Source organism: Aedes albopictus, chromosome 3 (assembly GCF_035046485.1).
Source record: "Aedes albopictus strain Foshan chromosome 3, AalbF5, whole genome shotgun sequence".
NCBI classification, from domain to species: domain Eukaryota; kingdom Metazoa; phylum Arthropoda; class Insecta; order Diptera; family Culicidae; genus Aedes; species Aedes albopictus.
Window position 1 is genome coordinate 436,606,344 of NC_085138.1, and position 12,561 is coordinate 436,618,904.

The following is a 12,561-nucleotide window of genomic DNA, read 5'->3' on the forward strand; positions in this document are numbered from 1 at the left end:
TCTACCAGCCATTGCCACTGCCATTGCAAAACTAGGAAGTCGTCTCCCAGAGCATATCGTTGATTTATAATTGAATTGCTCTCTTTTTTACAACTCAAATCAAGTGTACCGAATTCAACCGTTTCTGCTGTACTTTTTTTTTTAAATTTTTATTTTGTTTCCGGCCTTTTCCCACTTTGGGTTCGCTTTTCACAGCCTGGCGCTCGCTCGCGTGTGGCCACCTAACGAAGAGATGAGGGAAAAATGAGCTGGCTTCCGAAGTTTCCCGCCTTGCACAGTGGTATGCTTGGAGTTGGAAAATCGGCCAGTCCTTTCCAGCAGGTGAGGACGAATTTTTACCAGAAACCGAAGTCTCAACCACTGTCCCATTCCAAGAGTCCCCTTTCGTCGTTACAGAAAACCTATTCGGTGCATATCCTTTCTCTCGCCGTCTTGTTAAGGCAGAATCGTCGTCGACGACGACATCGTCTCATGAGTTCGTTCTTGCACATCAAAATAATGACACATGCTTAATTTTCCGTTTATTCTACTTTTCCTGGTTCTTCATAAAATTGTATGGTTGGTATAGGAATGAATGCAGGAATTTTGTTAAATCGTAGCTTCTTAAATGTCATGATTCAATATTTTTTCTTAGTTCAGCTTAGTTTAGACTGACTGTACAGTGAATCAATTGAAAGGATGACTAAAACTTGTCAAAACCTTTCTCACTGTATTCAATGCAATGGTTTCAATCAAATTAAAAGCTTTAATAACGGGGCTGACCCCCTACATACATTAAGTTGAGAATAGGGAAGGAGTAGAATAGGAGTAAGTAACCTTTAGGTTTAGGTGAGGTTAGGTTTTGGCATGCACCGCACAACAGTTACTGTGGCAGTCAGTCTCGGAGTCAAATACAGATACAGTCATGGCCCGATGGTTGGGGGTTTAATAGTTGGGTGACTTTTTAGTTGGGGCTCCGTTAGTTGAGCTGTCAGCCAACTAAAAAGTACCTGGATGTCATAATTCAATGTCAAAATGAAAATGACAACCAATCTGTAATTTCAAGGGGCGAGCTAATGAGTTTTTGGTTTCTTAAACTTTACTGATAATCGAAAAGAATTTCTATTTTATATTTCTTAACAAAAAAACAATATGTACAATTACTTCGAACAAATGCAAAACATTGGCAATCTTTATTTTGTCGATCAATGAAAGCGTTTTGTGCTTGTACTTTGGTACGGGTGGTTTCAAAAACATCTATATTTTCACTTCACCGACTAAAAATGGGTGAAAATAATTATTTTTCGCATTGGCCATATATGTATCTTGCAAAACGTATCAGTTTAGCTCTAAATGTAAAACAAATTGAAAAATTTTATTTTTTACTTCCAACCTAAACATGATTTGAAAAAACAATGCGCACGCCCCTTGTGCTGCTGTCACTTCACCCAACTAGCGAATCGAATTCGTTGGTTGGGTGGAGGTTGTGGCTCAACGAGCGGGTTCCGACTGTATCGCTCTACTAGCGGACCCATACCGCATCCCTCTCGATAGCGGGAACAGGGTAGCGGATAAGGCCAAGCTAGCGGCGATCAGTACAACCGGTCGTTTTCCGGTCCAGGAACAAATTTCCACGTCACACGAGGGCTTCACAATAGCAAAGATCAATAGGGTCTATTTATTACTACAGTTGTAATGGTGGCCGAGAGACGAGATCGCGTCTATGCTGGATTCGTCAACAAGCGTACTTGTGGGATTGAGTTCTGTGGTCATCAGTGGAGAGTTCAACGTCTACGGGGTAGCCGCTCGACTAATGCGAGAGGCTGTGCTCTTCTCGAAGCGATTGGATACAAGGAACACGGAGGAAGACTGTATGTGGAGACAGCCATAGCCGAAGGTCATCGACAATGGCTGACCTCGCGCTTCGATAAGCCGTCATTTGTAGATCGATTGCTTATGGATGGTTACACTGACGATGTATCCAGCGCTATCTAGTCGGAACCCTAAGCTGTTTTTATATTCGTGTTAGGGGACGGTTTACGTTGTACTTGATTATTGCCTACTTAAAATGACATGAGCGCTACCTACCTTGTTACCTTGTTGGTTAGTGGAACGGACCTGGTGTGATGGTTAGAACCCTTGACTATCACGCCGAGGACCTGGGATCGAATCCCACTCCCGACAATCTTGCAAAATGTAAGTTCTTCCTTCGGAAGGGAAGTAAAGCGTGGGTCCCGAGATGAACTAGCCTCTAGGGCTAAAAATCTCGTGAATACAGACAAAAAAAACCTTGTTGGTTACAAAGTCACTTAACTTCAACGCCGACCGTATAGTAGAGCACCATCTTCGTCGGTCTTGGGCGATGTTCTTCCAGTTTTCCTGAACGTGTAGGGATCGCACATCTTCTTCAACCGCGTGCAGCCAGCGCGTTCGCGATCTGTAATAGGCCATATTCACAGCTGCAATACGCCTTTTCACTTCACGGGAAACGTCAATGTCTCAAGTCTTCCAAGGTAAACAAATTCTCCAACAACTTCCAACACATCCCCATCAATCATTACCTCAGCACTAACACCACTAGGCCTGCCTCTGTCTTTACCCGCTATCATGTAGTTCGGCTTGGTAGAGTTAATCGTCAAGCCTATGCTCGCTGTCTCTCTTTTCAGAGGATTCCTCTACTGCCCATGCCCTAGGATCGATGCCGATGAGATCAATATCGTCCGCAATGCCGAGGAGCATGTACGACCCTGTGATGATAGTGCTATTCCTCTGCACACCACACCTCCTAATCGCTCCTTCGAGTGCCATGTTGATCAGCAAATTTGAAAGAGCATCACCATGCTTCAATCCATCCCAGGTCACAAACGAGATAGACACTGAGAAAAACAAGTTCTGACATTATCTGACATGTATTTTCACTAAATCTTTCGCTTTTTTTTACCCTTTGAAGCAGGAGGGGTCATATATGACCCCAAGATAGAAACAGCTATATAAATTTACACATTTATTAAAACATAATACAGTAAGGACCCGATTTTGTCAGCCTCATTTTGCGACAAACTTTTTGCTCTCATTACCATACGGTCACATTTTATGCTATTTATTATTTTTTATCATCAAACTACTGATGAGATGCAGAACATAGAGGGATTGAAGAGAGTAAAAAATGTGTTCCGAAAAGGGGCTGACAAAATCGGGTCACTTATGTACTGAATTCAGTAAAGTTGATGCAAATTGAGCCCTCTATTATGGAAACGGGAATATTTGTATTTGAGACTTCACTGGCAACCTAGAACATCCTGAACACCATAAAGTTTGGAGAAACGAACAAATAGGAAGCAATCAGTGAAGTAGGGTAAAAGGGTATAATGCGCCCCACCGGGGCAAAACGCCCCCCTTCATTTTCTAGCGATTCAAGCGCTTTTCGCATGCGTGATCGATTAGAAATCTTGAATATTGAAGAATAATTGCCATCAAGCTGATCCATTAGTTAATTGGTACAGAAAAGCAACAAAAATATCAAAAAGTCTGAAATCGAGGCTTTTGGCGTAATATTTTACCTCTTGTAAACTGACTTCGTTGTAAACGAAGCTAGCCCTATTCGCTTGTGTTATTTTGCAACTATTATGCAGTTAAACACTTGTTAAAAGACCCTCCTAGGATAAGCATGTAGTGGAATTATTCCCTGGGACAGTTTTATCACGGGGCTGGACGTTTTTCTTTTGGTGGGGCGTATTACCCCGTTTGTTTTGATAAGGCAAATTTTTGAACGTTTTCGAAAAACGTTTCAAAGCTTCCATAGCCGCCCCTTCAAAGGCATAGTTTGCATGCAACACTTCACTGACCTTAGGAACAACGATTTGCAGTGGACAATAGATGGAATAAGGCGCCAGTTTTAGATATATTGCCATTTCTGCTTAGGGGGGGCATATTATACCTGTTTACCCTACTAGATTGAAAGTAGTGAGCTGGATTTTTGTATGGTGAGATGATCAATTCTCCGTTTCTACTATGAAATGGCGCAAACAGCGTGGGTTATATGATTTCTTGCCTAATTTGATGCTGTTTGAGCAAAAGTTTGGGTAAATGTGTTGTTGTATTATTTATTTCTTGCAACTTCAACAAAACAGTTACTCAAAGTTTTGCTCAAACAGCATTAAATTAGGCAAGGAATCCTATAACCCACGCTGTTTGCACCATTTCATTGCAGAAACGGAGAATTGATCATCTCACCATACAAAAATCCAGCTCACTACTTTCAATCTAGTACTTCACTGATTGTTTCCTATTACGGTCCAGTTGTTCTAAAAGCTGAATTTGGATATAAGTTACGTTCATATGTATTCATTTAACTTTCGTCAAGAATATCAGAAGGCGTTTTATATTCTGGGATGTTCTAGTTGTTCCAAACTGTCCTGTAGTATAGTTCAGGGGTTCCCAACCTTTTTGAGATGGCGACCCCCTTTAAGAATTGATATGCGGCCCAATGAAAATTTTTAGAAGAAAAATATGAATTAAACGAACGAAACTGAGTTTTTCGGATACAGTGACGTAGCCAGAAATTTACTGTGAGAGGGATTTTCGATAATCAATGATACGTTTTTTTTTCGGCACTCACATTTCGTAAACAATGATATCAGTAACAAATTTTGAAAACGACGTATAATCAATGGTGTAGCATTGATTATACGTCGTTTTCAAAATTTGTTACTGATATCATGTACATTCAGTTTGAGTCATAGCTGAAAAATAGCGGCGCAGCCGAAATTTTTTATCTTCTGAAGCCGTTTCATACTGAAAATTTGTTCCTTAAATTGTGGCTTTTGGAGGTGGCGGTAATCAATTTAAAATTGGTATAATTTGCACAAAATAGAATATAAATTCATCATGTTTTTTATTGGTAACATCGCCGCCGCCCTGGACTGGCTTCACGGTCCCCCAGGGGGCCGCGGACCACTGGTTGGGAACCCGTGGTATAGTTGAAGCACTATCTACAAGAATAATTTTATGTGTTTCGCCATAAATAATAGTATTACTTAATAGACACTATAGAGATATTCCAGGTCAGCCAAACTATCTTGGAGTTCAGAACTGCAGGTACACTCGTAACAGCGATATGTCTAACGAAATCTAATTATAAACGATAAAAAATAATAAATACAATCATTACGGGTGATAATGTTGTGTAATTCAAAACAACAAAAAGATATTATTAGGGCTGTAGACTCCATGTTGCATGTAGCCCATATTGCAGGACGCTGTGTACGATTCTGAATATCCCGGTGCTAGGTCATTAGTATTCTGTGAGCTCCAATTAATACAATAGATTATAAACATATCTCTACTTATTATGAATTTCAAATAACTCAACGTACATATGTACAGATGGGTAAATTATTGGTTAAATTGGGAAAAAATCCACAGCTCAGGTGAGATTTGAACTCACGACCCTTATTCGCTAGACAAGTGCTTTACCAACTAAGCTACCGAGCCAATTAATGACCCGGCAACTTAGTTGTCACAAGGTTCAATTCTAATCTTATCCATCTATATCATCTTCCCCTAAACCGCAAATATAACCATCTCTGTTGTACATACATATGTACGAAGAGCGAAAGCGATTTGTTTATTGTTTGAAACTGTATGCCTATCATACAGGCACCGCTTCCTCAACCACTTGAAGAGGAAGAACAATTGCTATCTGGAAGGCGATCAAACACGTCGTTCGCATTCTGTTTGATACGACAGAGATGGTTATATTTGCGGTTTAGGGGAAGATGATATAGATCGATGAAATTAGAATTGAACCTTATGACAACTAAGTTGCCGGGTCATTAATTGGCTCAGTAACTTAGTTGGTAAAGCATTTGTCTAGCGAATAAGGGTCGTGAGTTCAAATCTCACCTGAGCTGTGGATTTTTTCCCAATTTAACCAATAATTTACCCATCTGTACATATGTACGTTGAGTTATTTGAAATTCATAATTGACCACACGGATTGGTATTACCGAAAATTTGCACTTTGAGTGAGTCATATCTCTTATTGCCAAAACGGAAACTTCAATTGCTGTGGATATTAGATTTTTAACATGATAATAGTTTGGATGACTCTAGCCGATCTGATGATGTCCGTTGAACATTCAGAAGATTTACTGGACATGATAGATTACATATTCCAAGTTATAATTTTGAGTCAAATAGACTAAAAGAGGTTCTCAGAACCATTTAAAAAAAATAAAGGGTATTAAGTTTTATTACGGTTCTTAAAACATCTACACGACTAATTGGTTATTAAAATGTTACTAGGGATCGTTACTTTGTATAATGAAAGAAGCTACCGTTACACGCGTAGACTTCAGGATCTTAACTCAAGAACAATTTGGATGACTGTTCTGATACTGTCTATTGAAATTTCAGAAGACTTACTGGACTGGGATAGATTACAAATCGTAGCTTCGTAAAATGAAACAAGTTACCATTATAGACATTAGGATCTAAACTCAAGAACAGGTTGGATGACTTAGAATATCTCAATTGATCTGATACTGTTTATTGAACTTTTAGAAGACTTACTGGACATAATGGAATATAACTCGTAGCGTCGTATAATGAGAAGTTGCCGTTACACCCGTAGACTTCAGGATCTGAACTCAAGACCAGTTTGGATAACCTAAGATATCCCAACAGTTCTGATACTGTCAACTGAACTTTAAGAAGACTTACTGGACATGAGTACAAATCTTAGCTTGGTATAATGAAAGAAGTTATCGTTACACGCGTAGACTTTAGAATCTAATCTCAAGAACAGTTTGGATGACCTAGGATATCCAGAAAAAATATTCTGCATCATATTCTACCTTTTCTATTCATAGAAAAAAACTATAATATCGCTTGGAAAAAATCCGGCTTCAAAGGGTTAAAATCAATTAACAGAGCCTACCCTGCAAGTTATATTCCCGAAATTTACATAGAATCATCCGCAGGTTAAACATTTGATACGATCGGCCCCCACGAAAACCAGCCACTTGTTGGATTTAATCACCGTTAACTAGTATATCTCTTTATTGTTGATATTTTTCGTTCACCGAAAAATATCAACGATAAAGAGATATACAGCCTGGTAGTAGCCGACGTAAGAGGTCTCAGTCAGTTGAATAGGACACGCAACAGTATCTTACATGCCGAATTTGAAAGGGTATAATACCTCTGTAATTGGCACACTACTGTGCTCTTTCTTGTAGATAGGGCATATGAGGCCATCCAACCAGCTGGTAGGCAGTTCTTCATCCTCCCAAATCTTCACAATAATATGATGGATTGATTTAGGTAGCTGCCCGCTTCCGTGCCCAAGAAGCTCGACCGGGATCTTGTCCTTCCAGTAACCTTGCTGTTTTTTAGCTTAGGGGCCTTCTTAATCTCATCCAGTGTTGGTGGTTTCCCTGCGTGACTGTCATCCATTATGGTGATCCTGTTCCTGTGTGCTCCTTCATTGCTACCATTCAACAAATCTTCGAAGTGCATTGTTTTGTCTGTCAGCAAATCCCGGTAATTGCGCATGGCGGACACTGAGGCAGTCTTGTGCCGCGCACCATTGACAGTGTGGACGGCTCGATACTATACGTATCTCATCGCGTTCAAAAAATTGTGTCAATTGGTTCAAAATTGGCTGAGTTATAGCAGAAAAGTGCCCAAAATAGGATCCCTGCCGAGATGGTTCCACTTCCCTATGCGATAATTGTTGGAAAACAATGTAACGCCAAGTGAAATTCCGGTCGAAAAATAATACATCGCCAGAAATTACGCTCCTGCATATAACAAAATTATTTGCTGTGTACATATCAACTATAAACGTAGGTCCATCCGACACAACGATGTTGACAGGAAAATGAATATAATCTTAACCAAAGTAATTCCTGAGGAGACCGAAAAAAATGTGTCCTTTTTACCGACAGTATTTTCCGCACCCCTTCTAGGAGAAGCCTCGCACTGTGTCCACCATGCAAAGAGAAATTTCAGTTTCAGTTCATATTTCTACCTAGACATTGGTATAGCCATCATGTCCTTTCCGCAAGAGGTAACCAACCAACCGCGATTTGGGGGATGCTCCATCGAAATTTTGAACCGACGATCACGGGCTGCGAAAGCGATAGAAAGGAAAAGAAAAGTCGATGGCATTTCCACACTGAATTCCAAGCTCAGGCCACATTTCCTTTCGCGGTCGTCACGTTGTAGCACTGGAGAGCGGATCCATCACCCTGCTGATGTGGTGGTGGGTCTTCTGTTGCGCTTCCCAGTTTATTTTCCTGTTTCCTTCGTACTTACTTCGTATTTATTTTTTTTTTTCTCTTTTCGTTGGTGGCACGGCTGTGAGGGTGACCGGAAGACGAAAGGACAGGAGTAGAACATGTGGGAAAGTGAGCGGAACCGATTTCAACGATTTCAATCATGGGGCGCCTAGATGTTCGCGATACGTTGTTGAAGGGTGATCGACCTTCGAAATGGCATAAGCAAAACCGGGCGAAGTGAATGGAATGTAAAAATAATTGGAAGAGGGTTTATGGATTCGAAAAAGGTAATGTGTATGCAAAAGTTATTTTTTCTTCTTCTTGGCATAGCATCCCAACTGGAGCAAAGCGTACTAATCATTTAAGGATTTAAGGAAATACTCCAAGAATTCCGTCAAGGATTTATCTCGGGATTCCTACATTGATTCCTCATGGGATTCTTTCAATGATTCTTCCAATGATTTCATCAGGGATTTCTTCAGGTGTTCGTCCATAGAATTTTTTTAGGATTCTTTCAGAAATTCATATAGCATATTCAAAGGGATTTCTACTGAGATCTATTCAGGAATTCCTCCCGGTGCATGTGTTTGGAAGGGGAAAATATACAAAATATAATTACAATACGCAAAGTTGAAAGTTGAAAAGTAGGTTTAGTTTCAGTGAGAACGTATAGCCAGATAGGAAAAGTGTAGGCACAAAGTGTGAAGTGGGGAATCTTTGACAAAAAATCGAATATCCAACACGGCAAATAAACAAAATTTTGAAGAGTAATTTTGGAATGAAAAATCCAACGCTCTATACTTTTACTGGAGAGGCTAAAAAGTAGTTTTCTCAATCAAAACACAAATGTTTGTGTTACAAATGTATTCACCTTCATTTATTTGAGGCTCAATCGCGTTTAACGCTTTGCGGAGCCGAAATACAATTGTTGTATATTATGTACAGATATATTATTATATGCCATAGTTAGTATGGGTCGGAGCCATGGTACTCGTGGCAGCTCGAGGTTAGTATGTCACAATAGTTTTTAAGGATGGACTTGGAAAGGATTGGGGGTAAGGGTTCTCTGAAGCTCATTCGGTAGGTATATCTTGATGACATGTTCGTCGTCTGTGTAGTGATTGGATACCAGATTGCAGTGGATCATTCTTCTGCCGGATGGCCAGCAACAACACAAAAAAGACAAAAACAGAGAAATAAAACTGGGGAAGAAAATACAAGCGAATTAAACTTTTATACCACCAGAGCGAAGAAAGTCGAAAATACATCCTAATGTATGTGACATCGCGGGTCCCCAGCACATCTCTCACAAGAACAAAGGCTTGTCTACCTCGGACCTCAAGGGTATCCAAAAGTAGTGCTCTGGAGGCGTCATTATGCGGGCATTGCCAAACTACGTGGTCGATGTCATCATAACCGGAACCGCACTTAGTACAAACATTGCTCAACGCGAGGTTAATCCTGTATAAATGCGCGTCTAGCGAGTAATGGTTGGACATAAGCCTTGACATCACGCTCGCAAAGAAACATTAGGAATAATGGAATGTAACCACCGTCCCAGCTGGCCATCTCGCCAATCATTTTGCCAACTTTGAAGAGAACTCTGGCGAACAAAATGGAAAAATTCATCATGTGAAATTCTTCTATGATAGATCTCACCTTCTTGTGCGCCCACCTTTGCGAGAGAGTCCACCCTCTCATTGCCATAAATTGAGCAATGTGAGGGGACCCATACAAAGATAATGTTGTATGATCTTTCGACCAGTGCACCCATCTGCTCCCTTATTTTTGTAAGAAAGTAAGATGGATGTTTTACAGGTTTCATCGACCGGAGTGCCTCAATAGAACTAAGACTATCCGAGAAGATGAAGAAATGGTATACGGGCATGTTGGAAATCATCCCCAAAGCGAAGTTGATTGCTGCCAGCTCAGCAACATAAACCGAACAAGGTTCTTGGAGTTTGCGGAAGGCGGTGGAGTATTCGTTGAAGACACCGAGGCCAGTGGAACCATTTATCCGAGACCCATCAGTGAAGAATCTCTTACTGGAATTGATATTTAGGTACTTTTCGTTAAAAATGCGGGGAATAGATATACACCGAAGTTGATCTGGAATACCATGAATTGCTTGTTTCATGGATAGATCATATTCAACAGATGAACTGTTTTGTTAAGTTTTATGAGGCCTTCCGGGTGAGCACCCCACCATGTTCCGGTAATTGTGCGTAGAAAATTGATCCTTTGTTGACATTTTTGCACCAAATACTTACTAAGGTATTTCGAAGTCAAAGACTGGTCGATTTCTGTTCCCAAAAGATTGAGTTTCAGTTGGGCTGGGTTCTGCTTTCTAGAGAACACAACCAATTGAGATGTTTGCGGAGCAAACTCTATCCCCAAATCTCTTGCCCAAATGGACAGATTATTTAGGGAATTTTGCAACGGTCTTTGCAACATTTCTGCATGTGGGCCTTTTAGAGAAACCACAGCAAGTTGTCTTAGCGTGCATTGTCCTTCCAGACAGCTATCAATGTCTTTCAGAAAAAACTTATAAAGCAAGGGACTACAGCATGAGCTTTGGGGTAGGCCCATGTAGATAATTCTGGAAGTTGTCAGTTGTCCGAGATTGAAGCTAATATATTTTTTTCTGACAACAAATTATACAAGAAATTGTAACCTCAACTCCGATAGATGGTACTCGAAGAGACTGTAATGTTTTACTTCCACACAATATGTGTGGTGGTGGTTCGTCGGTTGGTTTTCGGCGAGAAAAATTGGCATCAGATAAATTTGAACGTACATCTATTGTGTAGCACACCGCTACACAAACCGTTTTTAATCTCGTTTGCATAATTCAGCAACATGTGTAACGTCAAAGCGATCGAAAACTAGCGCCTCTAGTGGAACGATCGAGAAAATTAAATTTCAATTAAAATTCATCATCAATCTTCCTTTTGCATCTCGTCGAAAACAGCTCGCGGATGCAGTGTACGGTTTGGGTCAAAAATGACCCCAATGCCAAAGGAGGGTGAGGGTTCGTTCAAATCAAGGTTGTTAATCGATAAATTATCGCCGATAATTTAACGCCAACTATGACCTCGTTGACAGTTTTTCGATAAACCGTCGTTAACGATAAAAAGTACGTTACATTATCGTTATCGTTATCGTGTCTTCGATAATTTATCGAAAATTATCGAGTTAACTGTTAAATTTCAAGTAAAGAAATCGTCGGAGTAGTGATTTTTTACTTCAGTCAACAGATGTTCCCGTTCGTGTAGGTACATGACTTATGTATGAACATGTTGGATCAATTTTTGAAGTCATAACTTTAAGGAAATTAATACGCATCACAATCTGCTACATGGGGACCGTTCATAAACCAGGGGGAGCGGGGGATTTTAAAATGGTTGTATGGACAAAAGTCATCGACGGGGAGGGGGAGGGTCTGAGCTGGCCAAGTTTTGGGTTACGTGGTTTATGAATGTCAAAATGTAATCGCCCGGAAGAAAAATCTTTTGTTCAATACTGTGATCAACAGGAGCCGGTGGAGTCTTCGAAGGCATTTATACAAAAATGCTTATAGAAATTCCAGATGAAAACTCTGGGAAAATTCCTTATGGAACTGTTAGAGAAATCGTTAGGGTCCCTGGCAGAACTTCCGATGAAATGCGAGAAATTCTTGCATAAATTCGTAGCAAATTTCGCGATGGAATTCCTTGCGAAATATTCAATTCCACCAGGGACTCTGATGGAACTTTCGAAGGAATCATCGTAGAAATTCCCGCAGAAGTCCGTGTGGACATTTTGTTGGAATCACGACAAATTATCGTTGAAATGCCTGGCAAGATTCCCGATGGAATCCGTGGTGGATCCGTGGTGATTCCCGATAAAATCCCTGGCAGAATTTCCGATTGAACCCCAACTCGTACAAGCACTTTTTCAAGCAGCCTTACAGACGTCAAATGTTTTCGACCAAGATTGCTATGATGAAAACTCCCAAAGTTAACTTCAGTTAACTTGCGTTGAATTATTGCGGATTTTTAGAAAAATTTCCACTCTGCGGTAGCCGCCGAGTTCTACCGCAGCTGTCAAAATCCTACCGCAGGCTTGAAAATCATCCTATCATTGAAATTGAAGGCCAAATCAAAGCATGCTTGCAAGGTGAATTGAACTGAAAACCAACAACAAACAATGATCATCGGCGTCGTATCCAAGGCTATCCAAGGCATCGCTAGGGCTCGCTAGGGTAGATCGATGATACCTCAGTGAAAATCAGTAGTCTGACAGCTGCGGTAGCTTT